We start from the raw sequence: 25,514 nt of genomic DNA, 5'->3' as shown, positions 1-25,514 counted from the left end.
GAAGTAGGATGAAGCAGGAGACGAGAGTGGAGGCGGCCCGAAGAGTGAAGGCGTTGTGTGCTGTTGGCCAGGACATTTTGGGGTTTGTGTGACACTTGAAAACTGTGTAAATATTGTAAATAAACGTGTGGTGGTGGAAAAACAACATGTCTGCCTGTCTGTGCCCGGGTAACGTCCACCATACACATACACATACACACATACACACATACATATATACACACACACATACATACTGTACATACATGGAGGAGATTCTAGGAGACAAGCAGTTACTCTAGGAGAGCTAGAGAGGGCCATAGAAGGTCCATAACCCATCAGCAGGACCAGTATCTGCTCCTTTGGGCAAGGAGGAACAGGATGAGCACTGCCAGAGCCCTACAAAATGACCTCCAGCAGGCCACTGGTGTGAATGTCTCTGACCAAACAACCAGAAAGACTTCATGAGGGTGACCCAAGGGCTCCATGTCCTCCAATGGGCCCTGAGCTCACTGCCCAGCAGCATGCAGCTCGATTGGCATTCGCCATAGAATACCAGAATTGGCAGATGCACCACTGGTGCCCTGTGCTTTTTATAGATGAGAGCAGGTTCACCCTGAGCACGTGACAGAAGTGAAAGGGTCTGGAGAAGCTATGGAGAACATTATGCTGCCTGTAACATCATTCAGCATGAGCTGTTTGGTGGTGGGTTAATGATTGTCTGGGGAGGCATATACATGGAGGTTCACACAGACCGCTACAGGCTTGACAAAGGCACCTTGGCTGCCATTATGTATCAGGTTGAAATCCTTGGACCCATTGTCAGACCCTATGCTGGTACAGTGGCTCCTGGTGCACGACAATTCCTGGCCTCATGTGGTGAGAGTATGCAGGCAGTTCCTGGAGGATGAAGGAATTGATACCATTGACTGGACACCACACTTTCCTGACCTAAATCCAATAGAACACCTCTGGGACAGTATGTTTTGGTCCATCCAATGCCACCAGGTTGCACCTCAGACTGTCCAGGAGCTCAGTTATGCCCTGGTCCAGGTGGGGGATCTCCTCCCAGACAACACCATCTGTCATCTCATTAGAAGCATGCACCGATGTTGTCAGGCATGTATACAAGAAAACAGGGGCCATACAAAGTGCTGCGTACAATTTTGAGTTGCTGCAATTAAATTTTGGCAAAATGGACTAGCCTGCCACAATTTTTTCACTCTGATTTTTGGGGCGTCTTTGAATTCAGGGCTCTGTAGGTTGATCATTTTCATTTCCATCAAACGATGTGGCATCCTTTCATTCCTAACACATTACCCAGTCTATATCAGTATAGATATCCAGGAGGATTTCTTTTTCCCATTGAGATCTGATGTGTTTTCAAAGTGTTCCTTTAATTTTTTTGAGCAGTGTATAAACCCTCATATTTAAACGTGCTAGCTCACTTGAGTTATACATATTTTCCTATATCGTAACTGGAAAAGTGTTTTATGGTTTCTGCAGGAAATTCAGGTAGTATGAAGTTGTGAGTTTGAATCCTAGAGGGAGAATGAACTACAGAAGCATTATTAAAAAACAAGATCTATTTTATTATTATCCTTTTCTACTGCTTGTAAGGAAGGGTTCAGTGGGATACAAAAAGGGAAACATTATAATTCATTCTGGGACTTTAACCCTCTATGCTGACAGGATAGGAAAACAATCAAGGACCATAGAAATTGCTATTCTGATCAAATAAAATCCGTAAATAATGCTGTTTTCTGGAGAATGGACACTTTATAGGCAACAGTGAGACACAGAGAAAGGCAGAAAAGAGGACACCATTGTTTTTGGGACATAGCTGAAACTAAGACTTGTCATACAACGAATAACATTAAACCAAAGTGCGAGCCAAACAAAAATCAGCCTCACTTCTTGCATCTTCTTGCCTTTCTTAGTATTTACATGTCTCTCTATATTTATATACACAATATACGCACAAAATATCCATTTATATATCATTTGCATATTATGTAATGTGGAGCCGACCCGGACACAGACAGGCGGACATGTTCTTAATCACCACCACACATTTATTATTTACAATATTTACAAATTATTAAAGTCACTCAGACTCAGTTCGTGCACAATTACCCCAACACACAGTCCTGGCCACACAAATGCCTCTACGGGCCGCCTCCACACTCTCTTCTGCCTCGTCCTGCTTCCACCCGACTCCAGCCTCGAATGAAGGGAGACGGCCCCTTTTATACACTCCCGGATGAGCCCCAGGTGGTTCCAGGCATTCCCTCGTTTGCCACGCCCCAGCGTGGCGGAAGTGCAGGCTGTTCTCCCGCCAACTCTCCGGGTGCCCTTCTAAATCTTCCCCCCAGCACTTCCTGGTGTGGCGGAAGTGCTGAGGTCACAAGTCCCCAAGGCATTGGGGCACCTCCTGGCGGTGACCACGGGCCCCTACAAGGTGGGGCTTTCATGCCCTGAACCCGTGGCCCCCAAAGCAACCAGGAAGGCGGCTCCCACGTGATCCCAGATGGGCACACACCCACTTCCAGTCCTCCAAGGCGTCCCGGCCGGGTCGTCACCCCTGGCATCCACGACACTAAATACTTGTACAAATACATATATACACATACATACACACACACACAAAAATAAAGTGTTCCTGAAAGTGCTGTACCACTATAACTTCTCACTTTGACATGCTATTTGGCCAATGACGATTTAAAATTGCCACAATGTGCTGTAATTAATTCCTGCTCTGTGAGATTAGCAGAAATTAAAACTGATACCTCTAGGGTATCATCCTGTAATATGTTCAATTTAGACATTGCTAGAACTAAAGTAAGCAAACAGCAACTTGCAGAAACTAATTAAAACACATTTTCTTCATGTTTTCTTACACAGTAGCAAAAAACTGCTCTCATCAAAACAGCACTGATAAAATTACAGCTTGCTATATCATAAGCTATATCAAAGCAGGTCAATTACTAGTAAACCATGGGATCTTCAAAATTTTAAGGTATTGTCATGTCTACTCACATAATTGGCAGAATGCATCCCCTGGAAATGAAGTTTCAATGCTCTGTACTGCACCATGTCTTAAACTGTTGGTACTATTATCAGGTGAGAATTGGAGTTCAGGCAAACATATTTTAGAGGCTTAGTTAGCTTGTATGAATTTCCCAGCTTTGAGGAATCAACTATGTCAGCACAATGCATGAATGAAAATATACATTTTTATGCAGAAAATGTAACAAGTTGAATATAGTGAAATCTGACACAGATATAGCAATAAATTAAAAGTAAAATAAATAAATTTCAGCAATGGTGCAATTTAAGCAATTTCTAACATTCAAGCAATGACAGTAGTAAAAATTCTACCAAAATAGTTAAACATTTCAACATTGCAAAAAAAAAGTAAGCCTATTAATGCCATTGGCATACTGTAGGTCCTTTAAGACAAGAATTGTCTATTAATCTTAAACATAGCAAAAAGTGCACAGAAAAACTCAAACAGTTTCCTGATTTTTCTTGCTCCCTAGATGTTAACATTTTGGGTCTCCCTTGATTACTGTTCTCTTAAGCTTGAAGTACACCATGCCCATGTAATAAAGAAATTAATCTTGTACTTAAACAAGCAGTATAAACAAAAAAGTGATAGCAACAGTAGCATTTCAGACCATCAATGCAGATTAATCTTTTTTGGGAAGAGTATTTAAGCACAAATTTATTAGAGAAGCAGATTCCTCTGTGACAAAAAACATTTCTATACATCTATAGCTGTAAAGGCCTTAAATTAATTTTGGTTCAGAAGCAGCTCTCATGCTCATCATAGCTGACTAAAAACAGTAGTTTCAAGACAGACCAAAATGCTTCTTAAGGAACAACAGAAATATACCCTCAAACCCTATTAAAGATTTTTGACACAGTGCTCTATAATTAAACTGCATCCTGCTCGTTCCTTGGCCTTTAGTTTATATTTTGCATATCTTCTTTATGTCTGTACCAGTAACAGCGCACTGCACAATAACATGCAGTGAATACACTTGACTTGAGCATTCATAGTTTTCATATTTCTTCTCTTCTTTCGTCGGCATCTTTTCACGTTAAAATTAATTAAGTCAGTGTTTGTGTTGTAATTACTTAGTACGTTTTCCTTAATTTTTCACTTAAGCTGGCACTTAAGTCTTCAATCTGCTTCAAGAATAATTTAAGATAAAGAGGTAGGGGAAGTGATGACAAAGGTGGTAGGGACGAGAATAACGCCCGTAAACATGCGCCACATGGCCGCCCTGCTGGCCGCTGCCAGGAGTTAATTCTACAATAAAACAAAATAAAAAGAGGAATAACCTTGGAGGTCAATCATCACTCCGAAAGTAGATAATAGACGTCACAAAGTATATGTGTACCAAATTTCAGCTCAATAGGTCAAATGGTTTGAGAGCTACAGGTGATTTAAAATCCTGGACAGACAAACGAACAGCCACAGTAGCGTATTATATATAAAGACGTGTGTATGTATGTGCTCTCTCTCTCTCTGTATATAATAATATACATGAATGAATAAATACAAAAATAAATAAATAAAAACCCCACAACTAAAACTTGCTTATGGGTCCCACCAGAAGTTGGAGAAGGGACTAACCTGACAGTTTTGAACTTAAAGTAATACAGTAGTCACTAAGCAATGCTGGACATGCAGTCTGACAATGTAATTTCCTTGTTAATGTGTAAAAGCCCTTGTGATTTGCCTCAGTTGTTGTTTAGAATCACAGACATATTTAGATCAGTATGTTAGCAGCTGTCCTTTAGGAATTGTGGGCTGTCTTTGATTCACCTAAAAGAAAAGTGGTAATTTATTGTCTATTGTCAAACAGAGTAAAATCAGACTATTCATCCATTTAAGAATGAGGGTTCAGAAAAGAAAGCCTCAAAAATGACTGATTTATACTGCCTTTACTAGATGACAAGAAATCAATGTTGGAAAATAAAAATCATTAGGGGTCACTAATGTAAATATTCATATTTAATAATACTGTCGACTAATTTAAATATTTAATCCATCCAACATTTTCATTTTGGAATTTGGGGGAAAATACACACACACACAATATTGTATAACATCAACATTGACAGTAACTGGAAATCCTTCTGTTGTAAAGCAATAGTTGTTATCACTATACTGTCCAAAAGAAGAATATTCAGAAAAAAAAAACTTATTGATATGTGGTGTATTTCTTTTTGTTTATATCAGACCTTTCGATAAGGCAATATATTGTACTCTATACTTTAAATGACATGAATGACAGTTCACTTTCTGTCTCACATTCACTGTTGGACTGTAAGAAAAGTCATCTAACCTTGTGACATTTTTAACTTAACCTTGTATTGCATGCCGTTTCTGTTAAATGGTATGTCAAGGTAGAACAGAATAGGCAGGTAATATTTGTTTCTCTACATTGTAAAAAATAACAGGAAAGGAAACTGTGTAATGTTTGTTTTTCTCAATGAATAGTTTTAGAAATGATGAAAAAGGGACACATTATGATTAGAATAACTGCTTGATTGCAAATGACTTAATTAGGCACAGACTATTAATATACTATATTACTATTTTGAAATTAGTCAAGCTTTATGTTGAATCCATGGACCGTGAAATGGGGCTGCCTATAGTGGGGGCTGGTGGTGTCTCACATAGATTACTGCAGGCCAGCACACACAGCGATATTCAGTAATGTTAAGATGAGTCAAAGGTGGATTAATTCAAAGTTAATTTAAATTTGCTACAACTTTAAATTTGCTACAAATCAAGATGCTGTGATAGCAATAGACTCTAAAATTAGACCGGTCTTCAAAAAATGGATATGAATAAATGTATAACAACAAGAAACAGTAAAGGTTACTAATTGTTTTTACTCACTAACACACACACCATCATATACCCATGTCCTTCTAACATCCTCTGGAAAAAAGTGACTCGGTATATCTTATAGAAAAATACGTGCATCATTCCAATTTTTTCTTAGCATTGCTATATTGCATAATGTCTTGTTTCCTTCATTTCTTCAGTAATGTTCTTATAATGTTTGCAAAGCAACATGCCACGAAAAGCCCGTAAGACTGTGTTTATTGGTATTGTAAACTTGTAATACAGTAATCCCTCCTCGATCGTGGGGGTTGCGTTCCAGAACCCCCCGCGATAGGTGAAAATCCGCGAAGTAGAAACCATATGTTTGTATGGTTATTTTTATATATTTTAAGCCCTTAGAAACTCTTCCACACTGTTTATAAATATTCTCCGCACAGTTATACAGTAAACCCTCGTTTATCGCGTTTAATCCGCTCCAGTCAGATCAATGAATTTCCACGAAGTAGGATTCTTTATTTATAAATCTAATATTTTTGCAGTTACAGCATTGAAAACCTGTTTACAACCTTCTAAATATGTATTTTAACATTAGAGCCCTCTAGACATGAAATAACACCCTTTAGTCAAAAGTTTAAACTGTGCTCCATGACAAGACAGAGATGGCAGTTCTTTCTCACAATTAAAAGAATACAAACATATTTTCCTCTTCAAGGTGCGCGTCAGGAGTAGAGAATGTCAGAGAGAGAGAGTAAAGTAAACAATCAAAAATCAATAGGGCTGTTGCGCTTTTAAATATGCAAGTACCGCGATAAAGCGGCCGCAATGAAGGGGTCAATGTGAAGGTAGCCTTTCAGCATTTTTTTAGAGGAGCGTCCGTATCTTCTAAGCAAACAGCCTCTGTGCAAACACCCTCTCTGCTCACACCCCCTCCATCAGGAGCAGAGACTGTCAGAGAGAGTGAGAGAGAGAGAGAAAAGCAAACAATCAAAAATCAATACAGGCTGTTAGAGCTTTGAATTGTGTGAAAAACCGCGTGGGAACCACATTGTATATCATTGAGGAGTTTTATTTAATATGTAATATGTGCTCTGATTGGGTAGCTTCTCAGCCATCCGCCAATAGCATCAACTGGGCAAACAAACTGAGGAAGCATGTAGTGTACCATAAATTAAAACACCCATTGTCCGCAGAAATCCGCGAACCAGCGAAAAATCTGTGATATATTGTGAGCTGGAGGGCTGATCACACCCCAAATAGAGACAGACACGCCTGGGAAAACCACAAACCTTGAAACACTGACTACCCTTACATTGCTCCTTATCCTTGCACTATAACACGTAATACAAGCCTCGCGCAGTACTCCGCCAACTTAAAAGCCGTGCGCAGCGCCTGTCAGATTTGGTATTGATTTGTTTTGCTTTCTCTCTCTCTCAGACTGCCTCTGCTCCTGATGCGTATTCATTTGAAGAAGGAACTTACGAAACCCTTAATTGAAAGACGAAACTGTCATCTTTGTCAAGGAACAAGTTTGAAGAGACAAATGTTTGTTTGCAGTGTTTGAATAAAAATCCTTCTTGTTTCCACGATCTCAAGTGTGCAAATTTGTGACCCAAGCGTGACAATATATTTAGATACGCTTACATTTAAAATCCGTGATGGAGTGAAGCAGCGAAAGCCGAAGCTCGATATAGCGAGGGATTACTGTAGAGGTGTTTAATGGACCTAGCTTTTTAAAAAAAAAAAATGTGAGGCATTGCTTTGGTACAAATATGTCTAGTTGAAATTATCTTGTACGCTGTACAATGACATTCCTATTTGCCAAGACCAGAAATTATGCAGTCACCATTCTTTTTCAATGGAGTAATCTTGCTTGGTTATGTGAAATCTCATTTTCTGAAACAACTTTTCCTGGTTAGGGTCATGGTGTATGCAAAATATAGCAACACCAAAGATAACTGGAAGGGATGAGCAAAAGAGCCAAGTTACCCTTCATATACATTTTTAATCCTAAAATTAGTTTCACGTTCAATTCTGAAAAAATTCACTAAATTAAGGCTTTTGATGGAGTGGAAAAAAGAAACACTGCTCCTTAAAGGATAACTTCAGTATTTTGCAAGTCAAAGTCATTTTCTCACAAACATGGCATATAAATGCATTTGCAATGCAAAGTTGTGTTCTAACATTAAGCAGTCTTTATCTATACTAATAAAAGGCAAAGCCCTCACTGACTCACTCATTCACTCACTCACAGACTCATCACTAATTCTCCAACTTCCCGTGTGGGTGGAAGGCTGAAATTTGGCAGGCTCATTCCTTACAGCTTCCTTACAAAAGTTGGGCAGGTTTCATTTCGAAATTCTACGCGTAATGGTCATAACTGGAAGCTATTTTTCTCCATATACTGTAACGGAGTTGAGCTCGAAAGCCGTGGGGGGCGGAGTTGTGTGACATCATCACGCCTCCCACGTAATCACGTGAACTGACTGTCAACGCAGTACGTAGAAAACAAGGAAGAGCTCCAAAAAGCGCTGAAGAAAACATGCATTATATAATTGAGAAGGCAGCGAAACAATAAGAAGCGAGCGAGTGACATATACAACCATATTCATGAGTTCTGCTACTTCGGAAACAAAGCACGATGTAAACCTAAACTTTAAATTAAGTTCATAGACAGGCTGCCGCTGGCGTTTGTCATGCCCACGGGTAATGCGGGATACAAGTTTAATGAGAGGACGCAGGATATAAACGAGAGTTTTGATCACTTTGTAACTATTTGTAAATTGCAGGTGAAGGGCTGTGCATATGCAAATACCGAGAGACTGTGTTTGTGGGAGATTGACAGTTAAGGCGGGTGGGGGAGTCATGTCATCATCTCCCCTCCCATTCACCTCATTTCGCTCTGAGCTGAGAACCAGAACCGACTTTGTGATGCTGCCACCAAATACTCACAGAAAAATACACAAGTTAATACACACGCGGTCTCTAGAGTTTCTCCACACTGAATCCTCCAGGCACTACTTACAAAAGGTTACATTGACAATCGTGTTACGTTATTTTTAAAATGTTTCCTTTTCTTAGCACAAGCACAGCTGAGAAGCTTCGATGCATGTGCTCCATAACGCGTTAAAAAATAATGCATTTAATCACACTTTGCATTCCAAGCAAAGGGGAACTTCTGTCAATGCATGATTTCCTGGTACAGTGATTACATTGATCAGCGCTTCCCGATTCATTTTACCCTCGCACCCCCTTGGTTTGAGAAGAAGTATGAAAAAGTATGAGGTTAACACAGAAAAACAGATCACCAATTGAAGCTTTATGAATAATTGATACTTTATTCACCATCAATAATTGTTTTGGTAAAGACATACTCCGTGTAATCCTCCTTCCATTTTATAATTTTTCCGCCACTAGCCATGATTAAATGAACGGTAAAAAAGTAAGAGCGAAGCGAGGGTGACTTATTCAGGCAGGCAGGCGACACCTCAATAGCTCGAATTTGGATATAAGTAGGTTCTATTTAGTCGCCAGAAATATCTTTGGTAGGAATGGAAGTTGAATTTAGTCTTTAAATTTCTATGGTGAAGAAAAATTTATGCAATGATGACTAAATTTAACTATATAAAGTCAAAACTTGTATATATAAAGTCATTCCCGAATATATAAAGTCAAAACTTGATTATATAAAGTCACTGTCGGAATAAATCTTGGCATGATGTCTAGCTTTTGAGGTGCTTTTGGTCTACTTCTCTGTGTCAGGCAGCTCCTATTTAAGTGATTTCTTGATTGAAACAGGTGTGGCAGTAATCAGGCCTGGGGGTGGCTACGGAAATTGAACTCAGGTGTGATACACCATAGTTAGGTTATTTTTTAAAAGGGGGCAATTACTTTTTCACACAGGGCCATGTAGGTTTGTATTTTTTTTTCTCCCTAAATAATAAAAACCATCATTTAAAAACTGCATTTTGTGTTTACTTGTGTTATATTTGACTAATGGTTAAATGTGTTTGATGATCAGAAACATTTTGTGTGACAAACATGCAAAAGAATAAGAAATCAGGAAGGGGGCAAATAGTTGTTCACACCACTGTGTGTGTGTGTGTGTGTGTGTGTGTGTGTGTGTGTGTGTGTGTGTGTGTGTGTGTGTGTATATATATATATATATATGACAACAACACTCATATCAATGACAAAACAATTACATTAACAATCATGTTACGTTATTTTTAAAATTTTTACTTTTCTTTTTCATAACTTCTTTAACTCACTACTTCTCCGCTGCGAAGCGTGGGTATTCTGCTAGTACATTTATAAAAATACACAGTCCTGTAATAACGTAACATAACTATGGGACACTAAGCTCTAAGGAAAATAAAAGCCTAAAACTTATCGAACATGTCCTCTTTGAAGCAGCAAAAGTTTCAGTATCAGAAAACATGCCATCCTTGTTTCTGATGCAGGTTTGAGACAACAAAAGGGATCTGGAAATAATTTTATCACATATACCTGGTACTACATTTCTCAAGTTAAGGATATGTTTTCTGTTTGCTTATGTGATAGAAGTAGTGTTCCTGGGAGGAGTTCTTACATGACTACGGAAGTAAATCAACATGACACCAAGCTCATGGCATTAACAGTTTTCTATAATTTTGTGTCACTGGGGCGGTGAAAGATAAATGCTGATTTACTGCACACAGCTGGGATTCTTTTAAAATGGCTGAATCACATAAAATTGATGATTTGTGTGTAATCTCAGGTCATATATCAATGCATATTATGTTGCATTATTAAATGCAGTACAGACTACTGCACATATTGTTTTTTAAATTTATAGAAAATTCGTATCTTTAGATAGATTATCACAATTTTGCATAGTAAATGTATATGTACCATGTTTGTGAAGAAACGAATTTGATTTGAAAAATTACAAACTTACCTTAAAAGGGTATAGCAATGCTATACTCTAATTTTTCAAAAAATGTTCCAGATGAAAATAATCGGAAGCAGTCCTTTAGGAAAAGCATGGCTCAAAGCAACCCACAGCATGACAAAAAAGTTTACTGCTAGACAAAATCTATAAAAACAAATTGTTGTACAAAGTTGAGAAGAGAAAAAACCTTACCATTCTTCCAATTCAATCTTTTTATGCAGCACACTGATCCAGCAGGGTGTAACTTAAGCCCTGATTAGCACACTTCTACTGCCAGATGGGAATTTTAGTCCCCTTTATGACACAACTATAAGGTTGCATTTATTAGATGAAAATATAGGGAGGGAATACATTTTTCTACATATTTAACACCATTATTTATGGTTCAGTGGTGCAAATTAAACTGCTTGCTTAATGCCATTGTTTCATGATTCTGTTTGTGAAGTGAAACAAATTCTGCCACTCCAGAATTGTTGACTTATGACTAATATTAGGTTAAACATTAACCTAAAAACTCAGGTGATTACCCCATTGAATTAAACTTGTACTGCATTGTTATAATATTACCAATTATATATATTATCAATGAACACTAAAAAGACATTACAGTACTACATGCACTCAAGATGAATCTTATAAATCTATTACTCTTCATGACCACATATAGAATAAACAAACTCAGGAAATGAATTCAAAATATAAGGTAATTTTTTATTTTTTTTTCAGAGAAAGTATTTAACATGATTCTTTTCTTTTACTGCAGAATGTTTCACTCTTACGGTTTCAAATATTCAGTATGTCTATATGTCTCTATGCAAGTTGTGAATCAGCAGAGTAAACAGAAGTGGGCTGAGTACACAGCCCTCAGAGGTACCAGTGTGAAGATACTGGAGCTGACATGCTCAACGTAGACTCTCTGGGGTCTCTCTTTCAGGAAGTTTAGAATTCAGGATATGGAATATGGAATTATTGTAGGCTAGCACTACAGACTTCACTACAAGCTCATGAGGCATAATGGTGTGGAAATCTAAACTGAAGACAATAAAAGGCATTTGAGCACAAGTGACTCCTTTGTCCTGATGGGACAGGGCAAGATGAAGAACAGATGATATGGCATTTTCGGTGAAATGGTTTGAGTGATAAGTAAACTGAAGAAGGTTATATGAAGTGGGACGTCCGGCTTTCAAGTTGTCCAAGACTAGCCTCTTGAAGCACTTCATTACGACAGGTGTGAGTGATATTGGGTGATAATCATTGATGCAAGAGACAGAGCATTTCTTTGGAACGGGTGGTGATTGGTTGTGGTGGTTTTGATGCAGTTGGGGATGCCTGCCTGCCTGCCTCAGAGAAAATATAAAGCTGTCAGCTGGTTTGCACATTCCATGAGCAGTTAGTCAGATATGTTGTCCGGTCCAGCAGTGTTGTGTGGGATTACATTCAAAGTCCTCTTCATGTCAGCAGTGAACAAGCACAGTACTTGTTCTTCCTGAGAAAGAATGGACTTCCTCACCGCTTTTGTCGTTCAAGTTATCAGACTACATGCAGAATTTATTTAGAACATCTAGTGTGGAGGCATCAACACTGCAGAAAGATGCTGTTGTCTAATAGTCTGTGATGACCTATTCCCTGACACATGTGCCACATGTGTCTGGTATCCTCAAAGTGGCTTTGTATTTTCTTGCCCCACTCTCACTTAGCTGCTTTTATTGCCAAAAATGTGTTTGCCTTTGCTGTCCTGAGGGCTACCTTAGCACCTGATTTAAAGGCAGCATTATAAGCTTTTAACAGTGCACATACCTCTAGTGTCACCAACAATTTCTGATTTGTACATGTTCTGATGGTCTTTGAGACAGTGACTTCATCTATGCACTTTTTAATGAAGCCAGTGACAGATGATGCATACTTCTCTAAGTAGATCTGACAGCCATAGTTGACAGCTGCTTTAAACATGGCACAGACCATGTGATCAAAAAGGTCCTGCAGGGCTGAAACAGCTCCTTGGAAACACGGGTTTTAAAGTAACTGACTAACAAATGTGACAGGCGCCTGGTGTCCATGCCCAGCCGGGACGCCCCTGCACAATGTATTCAGGGGGAGCAGCCCTGGACAGTGCAATACCTCCCCCTGGACGCTAGATGGCCGCCCCCCTTAGCTGGTGTAGTGCCTCAGTTTCCCACAGGGCTCCCTGGGAATTGGAGTTGGGGGCAGCCCTGTTGGGTCTCGCAGGTACCACCAGGGGGTGCTGTGTTTTGGACTCCTGATGCCGTGTGGGCAACAGCTTCATCACACCTTGAAGTACCGCCGGATCTTGGTGATCAAACACCTGGAGCACTTCCAGGTGACCTATAAAAGGGAGCCAGCAACCACCACTCATCGGCTAGAGTCGGGTGGAGGAAGACAAGGTTGTGAGGGAGGAGTGGTGGTGCCAGAGAAGAGTGTTTGTGCTTGTGCTATACTGGTGTTTTGGACTGTGTTGTGGCTGCTTGGGGGGATGGGGGAGTATGGGGAAGACGTGCCCTCCAGCTGAAGAAGAATAAAAATCCTTTTATTTTACACATGCCTCTCGGGTCCAATCTGTGTTGGGTCAGACGCTATATAGTGCCTTTTACACAAAAGAATAAGGAACAAAAGGCATTTTTTTGACCCATTTAATTGTTTATACTTGCATTTCATGTTATTATTTATTTAGTGTCACATTTCACAGTACTTTATTTTCATTTTATTTATTTGTGTATTTATCCATGCATGCTTCTAAATTTTAAACCCACTTTATCCTGAGCAGAGACAGAGGCACAAGCTAGAAGCTGGAGCCTATCCCAAGAAGCATAAAGCTCTTTTCTTTCTTTTCTTTTGTATCATCCAATTAAAATATCACATAAATCTCATTCAATAGATTACAATCTGTCAACATTGCCAGTCAGTATGAACCATACACCCAACTCAGATATAACAAAGGCATCTGTCATGTCACAAAGCCATGAAAATGAGGGCTGCCCAACATCACCTAATGCTTTACAGTACCCATTAAACATCAGAGTACATGTTACTCATTAGATATGGCAGTGTGCCAAGTTTGTCATTGAGTTGGGCAAAACTGACCTGCCATTTAACAAAGGCACCTGTCTTGTTGTAAACCTTTGAAAATTAAGTTGGTCCAGTTTGTTGCAACTCCTTTGTATCCGATCAGGTGAAAATGTGGAAAACTATTTTTTTTTTTAATTAAAGGGCCCATTTTAGTTATGCACGTTAATATTTTTTTATGCTGCAGAATATTGACTGGCTCTTAACATTAAATAAGTGACTGCTTTGCAGAAGTAGTGTAAAGAAACTGGCTGTAAGCGAATAACTTCAGGCTCATGGTCATGATCGCCCTATGTCTCTGTTGGCTTTATGCCACACCACCCGAAGACTTGCAGGTGACGTAAATAAGAGTGTGCAATGGTGCACCCCTATGATGGATTAGCGTCACAGCCAGAGCAGATTGCCCACAGATGTTCACTAAATGCTGCTAGGGAAATCTCCTATCCCCAAGTCCTAAAGTTATATCACAAACATGCAACACCAAGGTGGCAATTAAACCGACAATCAAGGCTGCTTCGGACACCGATCTTACTCCATGCTGTCTCTCTCTCTCTCTCTATCTAGTGTAAAAACTTGAAGTGTGGTTGGCCAAATTTAAATATTCAGTATACAAAAATACAGCTTACGAACAGCTGCAAAACATGACATTCTGGGCAGATAATCTTAATTTTTCAAGTCAATACCTCATATTAATTTAACTGTGTTGCAATAGCAACTAAATCTTTCTGTTATAAAATAGAGATAATTATAGATTAATACATTAATTATTGTAATGTGTATAGAGTAATTCTTACTTGAAAGTACTAATCAACATGCACACAAACTGAAGTTGTCTCAAACTCTTAAAAGGTCACAATTGTTTAACATGAAAAGGAAATTAGACGGAATTGCTAAAACAGGTTTTCCTACAATGAGAGTTTGATAGCTATATGACTGAATTAACAGTGAATCTAACAATTAAATTTTTCAGCAAAGTAACTTTAAAACTTTCAAAAGTAGCAAAAGGGTTGTTTATAAACAGAGTATCCCTAAGTGGTTTATCAAATACATTTTCAATTCTGTCCATTGTTTTTGCCAGTGACTTAATGACTGATTGGGCATGGGGGAAAAAAACTATTTTGGTATAGACAGAATTAGCTTTGCCAAGAACAAGCATGAGCTAGCCAAAGATGAATACATAGTAATATTTGATGAAGGTTCTATAATCTTTGCATTATGCTAACAAAATATTTGGATGACTTAACGATATTTAAATATTTTACAAAATTGTAATGAGGGGCACAATTGGAAAAACAAGATGTTTGCTAATTTGTTCTTAAGGACATGCCAACATGAACCACCAATCACATACTTCATTTAAAGAACTGGAAGAAGCAGCCATACTATTTGCCAGCTTCTAGAAAGTGAATCTGCAAGCAGCAAATCCATGTTTGAGCATAATGAATTTGAGGTTTCATTTAGTTTCCTTTCCTGACATTTTTGTTGTTAAAGTATATCATTATATTGGTGTTAATACTAGATTAATTTATTGATAGAAATAAGAATATATCAGACTGGCCAACAAACCATTCTAACATGTAGCTTCTGTGAGTAATTCTCATACATTAATTATCAAGTGAGTGAATGCAGTAAATTGTCTAATATGCAAAACTGGAAATGTAAACATTGTATTATGCAGCATTGAAAACAAATCCACTAGTCACAGCACTGCAAAAAGCTGTAATTAACACTGACATCCTTGACATATCTTTTTAGAGTATCCATTTCAATCTAATCTTGAACCACAAATCTTAATTATTCAAAATTAAATGTATAATATAGTGTATGGTAATGAAAAAGGAAATAGAGCTATTATTACAAGGCATTTTAGAAAGTAAACAGTTGCATTAGGTTTTATATTTTCTTCCCCCCTGGAAAATCATTGTAGTTTTGTTAATAAGGAGGCAACTATGAGGTGGAAGCAGTAAATTCAGCTAATACAATTGTAGTGGTCATGGTGACACTAAGATTCACACTGTTTGGAGAACACACCCAGCCTTGACCCAGCATGCACAGACTCACACAGAGACACTGATAAGCAGCACAATGAATAGATAAATACTAAATATCTCAAATAATGAAAAGAACAAACTATATTACATAAAAAATGAGTACGCAAATGCCCTAACGAGTTCCTCATCGGTGATAACTGTTTATACACAATACACAGTAAACAATAAACAGTAACACCAAAGTCCTATATAGGTCAACATACCCAGGGTAGATGACTATGAATCTATGATATGAAAATCCATGCAAACAGCCCTCTGAAAGAAATGTAAAGGTTTGTCCTACCAGGTCCCCATTGCAGTGTGAGGATTTAAGGTGATTGGGAGTCCTCCAAAGACGAATCCACACTGACAAACAAGTGGAGGAAAGCACATACATTCAGACAAAACTGTAATCCAAGGTAGTGGTAGTTGTAATCCAATGGTGATTGTGATGAGTAGAAACAAAAACTCACAGAGGATCAATGTCTTCTTTGTGACTTTCTGGTTCCTTTTTAAAGGAGTCACCATAATTAACCTTCTCTCCAGCAATGACTTCTCCCTTCGACACCTACCTGGAGTCCCCACAATGAAATAAACAAACCACATTCTCCAGACGGTGTGAATCTTAGCATCCCAGGCTGTGACTGCTACAGGATTGTCTTTCACTACTAGAGGAAACTAAAGTGGTATTTAATTCTGATGAGGCACACTAATGAGACATTAAAATGAATACCCATCCATATATTTTAAATCATATGATGAGCATATAGACATTTTCTGTTATTTTTCCTACTCAGTTCACACCTTGATATTGTCTTCACAAATGTTTATTTTTAATTTGTATTTTAATTCACAGACTATCAACCAATATTTTATGGCTTCTTTTAGGTAATTCAGTTATTATTCTTCCAATGAACTGGCAAGTGTCATGAAAATTCTAGTGGGGCTGCCAGAATTGTACTATTTGTAAGAAAAATTGTCTAAAGTAAACATGAACTTAACTAACTAATAATATCTACCTGTCTAGTGACTAACAAAACTTGCAGGCACCTTTCACATCACTAAAGAAAAAAAACACACCCTAATGTAAGTGTTTGGTAGATCTCGCTTGACATCACATAATTTTGATACTCTACAATATTGTCATCATCCATCAAAGTACAGCCATATACAATTAAACACTATTAAAGAAAGTGAGCCTTGCAACCATCTACTGCTCAGGAAAAGCTATTGACTATGAACTGTCTAAATTGAAATGACAACACCTCAAGTTTAGAATTGAGGGGAAGAAAAATAATCTGCAATAACATGGACAGAACATAAAGACTATGTTCACTGCATGACACCCAACTGCACACAGTATGTCTAGTAATAGCATTAACTAATGTACGGCCAGGTGTTGATGGTTAGAGGGAGGAACTAGCAAACATCATAATGAATGGTTTGGCCTCAACGGAAAAAGCTGAAACTGTATGAGGAAATACACAAGTAAATATGTTTTTTTATTTTAATACAGACAATGACCTACAAGGCCCTTCGCTAAGCTGAAAAGTTCTAGTTGCATATCCATATGCCCACCAAAGACACTGTATAGTGAATACTGAAGGGCCAATTAGTCCAGATCCTCAGCCAGAAACAGGCTTGCAGAACCCACCAAAACAATTTCAAAAATTACAAGAAGCACTTGTTGTAGATAATTACATTGAGCATAAGATAGAAATTTAAGGGAAAAAAGATAGTATGCAGTACATAGCAGGACTTTGGGGAAAGCACCATCAGTTAGATATAATAGGATGAGATATAAGGAAAACTTTGTAGAGGAAGGGGTACATACCAGATATAATGTTTGCACATAAAAGAAAATGTAAAAGCAATCAAGTACAAGGGAGAAAGCAAAAGTGGGGAAGAAATGGAGGCTGTAAATGCGATGATCAGACACCTCAGGAACGAACAGAAGCAAGGTGTGGAAGGGAGAAAGTACATGCACCGAGAGAGGGGAATATTTTAAGCATTAAACTCATTAAATGTACTTTCAAGTGTGGAGATGCCTGACTTAAACCATGGACAGAAGGAGGTATGCTTGCATCCAAAATTCAACATGTCTTCGCGTTCTGAAGGATACAAGTAAAAATAACACAGAAAATAATAGGAGAGAAGAAGTAAAACTTTTTAGAAAAATCAAAATAGACTGGTCAATTGATGTTGGGGAGATCTGCGACACCCCGTGTAGTGGGAATTGGAATCACCAGCCTACACTCTAGGTGTCTAGTATGTGGGACCGAGCGTGACCAGGATGATGGTGTAAGACAGGGAGACACCGACACAAAAAGGGTTGGGATTTTTGAAAAATAAAGTGAGGTTTTATTTACAGGTGCACTTAAAGAAAATAATCAAAAAAATAATGTCCTGCGGGATTTATCTATACTAATAAAAGGCAAAGCCCTCACTCACTCACTCTCCAACTTCCCGTGTAGGTAGAAGGCTGAAATTTGGCAGGCTTATTCCTTACAGCTTACTTACAAAAGATAAGCAGGTTTAATTTCGAAATTCAACACGTAACAGTCATAACGGTCGACAATGTCCGCCATGTTGAACTTTCTTATTTATGGCCCCATCTTCACGAAATTTGGCAGGCGGCTTCCCTGCGCTATCCGAAACCGATGTACTTACTTATTTCAGTGGTATGATGCCACTGTCGGCTGCCATATTGAACTTTCCAACGTCACTAATTCTCCAACTTCCCGTGTAGGTAGAAGGCTGAAATTTGGCAGGCCCATTCCTTACAGCTTACTTACAAAAGTTAAGCAGGTTTCATTTCGAAATTCTATGCGTAACGGTCATAATGGTCAACAACGTCCGCCATGTTGAACTTTCTTATTCATGGCCCCATCTTCACGAAATTTGGTAGGCAGCTTTCCGGCGCTAACCGAAACCAATGTACTTACTTATTTCGGTGGTATGACGCCACTGTCAGTCGCCATATTGAACTTTCCAACGTCACTAATTCTCCAACTTCCCGTGTAGGTAGAAGGCTGAAATTTGGTACTTATTTCGGTGGTATGATGCCACTGTCTGCTGCCATATTAAACTTTTCAACGGTCTTTGTTACTTATGGGCCCATCTTCAAGAAATTTGGCACGCGGGTTCCCAATGCTAACTGAATCCTACTTACGTACATATATACGTCCATAGCTTGCAGCTCAGTCACCGTGTGAGGCTGCGTTGGGTCCCCCATCCCAACGCATCCCATGTTGTTGGCTGCCTGCCTATATAAGGCCGTCCGTCGCTCCGGTCTCTACATTCCCTTCCTTGCTTCGCCATGGGATTCACGTCTCTCTGCTGATAACTACAGCCTTTTTATTTAATCCACGGCTTCTCCGCTGTTTTATTGTTCATTTATTACAATTATAGTTATTGTTTTTTAGGTATTTTTTTGGTATTTTAGACTTACTTTACATTGCTCAGGTACCCATTTCCTTTATCATTCCAACCGTACCCCCATTAACATGTCTATCGAGGTGATCACTTACCGAGTGGTTTCCATGCCCGGAGATGGCACCTGCCTTTTCCATTCTCTTTGTTACATATTGCACGGCCATATCAGGCTCACTCTTGATATCCGGAGGAACATTGTGTCTTATGTATTGAATGACTGGGACAGGTTCAAGGTGTGGACTGATGGCGGTACAGGAGATAATTATACTACACAGGAGCACTAGAAGAGTGAAATGCTTAAGCCCTTCACCTATGGTTCTGCATGTGAGTTGATGGCTGCCGCTGAATTGTTCGGTTGTCGCTTTCAAGTGTACCGAAATGGCCAAATATTTTACACCATTCGACAACCGCCAATGCCTCTTAAACATCTTAGATTGACAGGTGACGATTTCAGTAGTGGACACTTTGATGTTTATGAATGTTTAAACTCTCAAAAGCTGGATGTGAAGTTATCAATGAAACTGGTTATATACTTACAACGCTTGACAGATGCCAAATGTCTCTTCAACACAAGTCCTACAAATACTGTCGTAATTGAAACAAACCATGAAACTCAAACCGATTTTGACAGCAGCAATCCAAGCTGTGAGATTTGAGGCAAGATTACTGTTCACATGGCCAACTGTACGTTGCATGCTCAAGAGTAAGATCAGCGCACAGCTTGGTCATATTACAACCGGAGGGCTGAACTCACAATGTGGTATACAAAGAGATCCTTAACAAATAATTATTGGTATATTTTCCCTCAGTTTAAAAGGTTTAATTTTCTTCTTAATAAAAATTTTAAGGCAGTACTTAGCTGCGAAGCGGTATTTTGCTAGTATGTATATATATATATATATATATATATATATATATATATATATATATATATATATATATATATATATATATATATATATATATATATATATATATATATATATATATATATATGTATATGTGTGTGTGTGTATATATATATGACAGCAGCAATCCAAGCTGTGAGAAAACAGTAAAAGGAGGCGTGTCAGGCGTGGTGGTACATTTTCTGATGCAGCTGCGAAAACAACTTGTGCGCTGCCGCCAAATACACAAAACAATTACTTTGACAATCATGTTACATTATTTTTAAAATGTTTCCTTTTCTTTTTCATAACTTCTTTAACACATGACATCGCTGTGAAGCGCGGGTATTTTGCTATATATATATTCTTATGAGTGTCGCAGATAGATAGATAGATAGGATAGATAGGATAGATATCACAGCGACACTCATAAGAATGACAAAACAATTACATTGACAATCATGTTACGTTATTTTCAAAATATTTCCTTTTCTTTTTCATTACTTCTTTAACACACTACTTCTCCGCTGTGAAGCGCGGGTATTTTGCTAGTATATATTAATACACAGTCCAATACCGCAAAGGACACTCAAAAGCAGTAATTAAATGGAGCCCAAAATGACTATATACAGTATTTATAGTGCTGCTTGAAAGTCCCAAAAGAAAAAGTAAAATACACAAAAACTAGTGAAATCCAAATATATACACAAAAACAAAATGTGAAGCTGTCCTCCACAGTGATCCAAGTCAGGAAGCTGCTCCTCCACCCAAAAATATTCAAAAATATAGAAAAAGTGTATATACAAAAATAAACAGTGCACCACTAACCACAACCCAATAAATACCTCCACCAAAGTTAATCAAGAGATATTTATATGAAAAAATATTTACAAAAACAATGCACAAGCCGTAATGCTGTTCTACCAGGTTCCTTTCTCTAAGAAGATCTATTCAGAAAGAACACCCCCCCGGCAATGATTCCCTTTTGTATTCACCGCCACTGCGCCGACCAATTAAACAGCCGTACGTCATCCCTCCTGGGGTACGCGATGACGTGAACGCATTTGCGAAAAGCGGCGTCTTCTAGCCCACATAATTACTATAAAAAGTCGAGCAGCCGGCGCGCGCGCGTATAGCTGTGCCGACTTCTGAGACGCCAACTGCACTTCTGCCTTAAGTTAAAGTAAGCACTTTCTCCATTTTTTTCTCCTTTCCCTGAGCTACAGCTCAGACAACTACGAATACGGGATCCCTATGCAAACCCGGGTTAAATAATATTAAGGCGCTTCACACTTTCTTTTACTCCTTTAGAGTTAATGAGGTCTCGGGAAACGCGTGCAGAAGTGGAGTAACGACAATGGCAAGGCTGTCTCTCCAGTCTACATGAGACCCGCTGTGACACTCCCCCAAAAGACGCTACTATCGTCAGCGAAGCCGTCTTTCTGCACTATATACTGTAAATGAAAAAGGCAAGTTTCCTTTCTTTATACCTTTTTTCCCTCAAACAAAAGCCTCCCTGTTTACACGGCAGAGGACGCTTAACTAATTTTATTTAATTAATGTTAATGCCAGTAGGGCACATTACCACAAGATCCACCTTGGCCCGAAGGTAAAGACATGATGCTTTCATTCAAAATCAGGAAGGGGGGCACCTCCTTGACTGACCTGTTCCAGATCAGAGTAGGATGTTTGATGGATGGGTTCTTATGGTTCTAGAGGAACAAAAAAATCATAAATCTAACAGTGATCATTAATTAGAAGGAAAAGCAAGTTAATTTAATAATTGTCAATCTGGACTTGCAGTGACAGAGGGAGTGAAAGATATAAGAAAGCAGTCAGTGTGATGAAAGGTGGATGGCAAAAAAAAAAAAGATTGGAATAGAACTGGAAAAAAAATCTACATTAATAGTAGGAAACCCTTCTTGGTTTTAACAGCCAAATCATACTAATAAATCACTCTCACAAAGCCAGAGGCCAGTAATTTACGGATTATGGAACTGGAAGCATAGCTGATGACCTAGTGTGATAGGCCATAAAATTGGCACAATGTAAACACAGATAATTTAATTCAGCCTAGATGCTTCTAATGAGAGTTTTCTGACTCTGTTTCCCAACATGGGATGGGGGTGCAACCAATAATAAAAATGAGAAATAGTTAGACAAGATTCACAGGAAAAACCACTAGAAAAAGTAATGCATAAAAATGCAGAATGCAACATCTTGCCCTGGCCCGGCATTAGTAGAAATAAATTGCTCAATCAGAGATGCTACTATAACTAAGTGACACATTTTGAGACATCGATAAAAGATATCGATACTTATGGAATCAGTGAGGACACAAACATGTGTAACAAAACACTCATGGACAGAGTAGGAGGATGGCATCAATAACAGCTTCAACTAGGAAGTGAGAAACAAAAATGTAATCTATGCCCTTAAAGTGAAGAGGGAAAAAATGAGCATTTCCTAAAAGAAGTATTAGATAAAATTATTTAACTGGATGATCAACTACTTTACATAAGTTTGTGAGAGGGTTGGTTGACATAGGGCAAGCACAAAAATGAATCCTTGCTTTCTCCCTCAAAGAAATAGTACAAACCGGATTCCAAAAAAGTTGGGACACTATACAAATCGTGAATAAAAACTGAATGCAATGATGTGGAGGTGCCAACTTCTAATATTTTATTCAGAATAGAACATAAATCATAGAAAAAAAGTTTAAACTGAGAAAATGTATCATTTTAAGGGAAAAATATGTTGATTCAGAATTTCATGGTGTCAACAAATCCCAAAAAAGTTGGGACAAGGCCATTTTCACCACTGTGTGGCATCTCCCCTTCTTCTTACAACACTCAACAGACGTCTGGGGACCGAGGAGACCAGTTTCTCAAGTTTAGAAATAGGAATGCTCTCCCATTCTTGTCTAATACAGGCCTCTAACTGTTCAATCGTCTTGGGCCTTCTTTGTCGCACCTTCCTCTTTATGATGCGCCAAATGTTCTCTATAGGTGAAAGATCTGGACTGCAGACTGGCCATTTCAGTACCCGGATCCTTCTCCTACGCAGCCATGATGTTGTGATTGATGCAGAATGTGGTCTGGCATTATCTTGTTGAAAAATGCAGGGTCTTCCCTGAAAGAGATGACGTCTGGATGGGAGCATATGTTGTTCTAGAACCTGAATATATTTTTCTGCATTGATGGTGCCTTTCCAGACATGCAAGCTGCCCATGCCACACGCACTCATGCAACCCCATACCATCAGAGATGCAGGCTTCTGAACTGAGCGTTGATAACAACTTGGGTTGTCCTTGTCCTCTTTGGTCCGGATGACATGGCGTCCCAGATTTCCAAAAGAACTTGAATCGTGACTCGTCTGACCACAGAACAGTCTTCCATTTTGCCACACTCCATTTTAAATGATCCCTGGCCCAGTGACAACGCCTGAGCTTGTGGATCTTGCTTAGAAATGGCTTCTTCTTTGCACTGTAGAGTTTCAGCTGGCAACGGCGGATGGCACGGTGGATTGTGTTCACTGACAATGGTTTCTGGAAGTATTCCTGAGCCCATTCTGTGATTTCCTTTACAGTAGCATTCCTGTTTGTGGTGCAGTGTCGTTTAAGGGCCCGGAGATCACGGGCATCCAGTATGGTTTTACGGCCTTGACCCTTACGCACAGAGATTGTTCCAGATTCTCAGAATCTTCGGATGATGTTATGCACAGTTGATGATGATAGATGCAAAGTCTTTGCAATTTTTCTCTGGGTAACACCTTTCTGATATTGCTCCACTATCTTTCTGCGCAACATTGTGGGAATTGGTGATCCTCTACCCATCTTGGCTTCTGAGAGACACTGCCACTCTGAGAAGCTCTTTTTTTACCCAATCATGTTGCCAATTGACCTAATTAGTGTTTATTGGTCTTCCAGCTCTTCGTTATGCTCAAATTTACTTTTTCCAGCCTCTTATTGCGACTTGTCCCAACTTTTTTGGGATTTGTTGACACCGTGAAATTTTGAATCAACATATTTTTCCTTTAAAATGATACATTTACTCGGATTAAACGTTTGATCTGTCATCTATGTTCTATTACAAATGAAATATTGACATTTGCCATCTCCACATCATTGCATTCAGTTTTTATTCACAATTTGTTTAGTGTCCCAACTTTTTTGGAATCTGGTTTGTACAAAACTATCATCAGAATCACATTCAGAGCCCAGTGTGAACTAAAGAGAGCTCTGGACATGCATAGCAGCTCCCCTTTCTGCAAAGCAGAAACTATGAGGTAGCATTTAGAAGTAACCCCCATGTTATCTCTCTTCAATAAATGAACCTCAATTAATCTCTAATATTCCATGAAGTTATAGTCAAATTAGCAATAGCCTAAAATAAAGGATGCAGAAAAACAAAAAGAAAAAAGTGCCATGCACATTGCTTCAGCAGCACATGCATGCCCCCTGTGGTGTGCCTCCTCCAGACCGCGAGGGGGCGTCTGTCCTGGTTATCTTGGGGGCCTCGGGTACAGGGCTTAGAAGCCCAACCCTGTAGGGACCCGAGGTCACCGCCAGGCGGCGCCCCGATGCCGGTTTATCCCGTGTGGTCCCTGGCCGGGGATGGAGCCCGGCCGGGACGCCCAGGAAGACCAGAGGAGGGCTTGTGCCTCCTCCAGACCGCAAGGGGGCGATCGCCCTGGTTGTATTGGGGGCCACGGGTAGAGGCCTTGGAAATAATAAATAAACGAGTGTGTGGGGAAAACAACGATGTCTGTCTGCCTGTGTCCGGGTTCAAGTTCACACTCCTAAAAGCAAGTATCAAGGAAACACACCAATCATAGCCCAATATTATGCAATGCAAGTTTACTACTCAAAATAAATATTCTATAATGAGCTAGTCACCAGGTTTTCTTATTGAAAAAGATAAAACAAATATTAGCTACTGTGCTATGCTACTTAAGCTTTAACACTAGAATTCCTGAAGCCTACAAAAAAACTTGTAATCCCGGCCCACCTTAAATCCCTTCACACCTATACACCCTGACACAATCAGTGTCTTTTGTTTTGTAAATGCATCAATTAGTTCAAGCAGCAAGCAGCCTTCTGTCCCATTCCCCACCATGATAGAGCTCAGCTCATGGAAAAAAAGTTCTCCCAACTCAAGCTAAGGCTGATTATCTGTTTGTGGGATGCCTGGAGTTGTATAGGGTAAATAATACAGTATATCATTATTTGGAATATATGCATGAAATGCTGAACAAACTCTATGCCATTTGAACATTTTTTTTCGATCTTGCCTGTACTCTGC

General features: G+C 39.0%; 1 protein-coding gene across 4 annotated transcripts in view; it reads right to left on the bottom strand.

The window, feature by feature from the left end:
• Nucleotides 1-25,514, bottom strand: part of chrm2a (cholinergic receptor, muscarinic 2a) — a 656,161-nt gene that overhangs the window by 339,542 nt on the left and 291,105 nt on the right. The gene's annotated exons all lie outside the window — the stretch shown is intronic.

This window comes from Polypterus senegalus, chromosome 11 (assembly GCF_016835505.1).
Source record: "Polypterus senegalus isolate Bchr_013 chromosome 11, ASM1683550v1, whole genome shotgun sequence".
Lineage (NCBI taxonomy): Eukaryota > Metazoa > Chordata > Cladistia > Polypteriformes > Polypteridae > Polypterus > Polypterus senegalus.
Note: the sequence above shows the minus strand (reverse complement) of the source record. Positions and strands in the feature narration are given on the sequence as shown.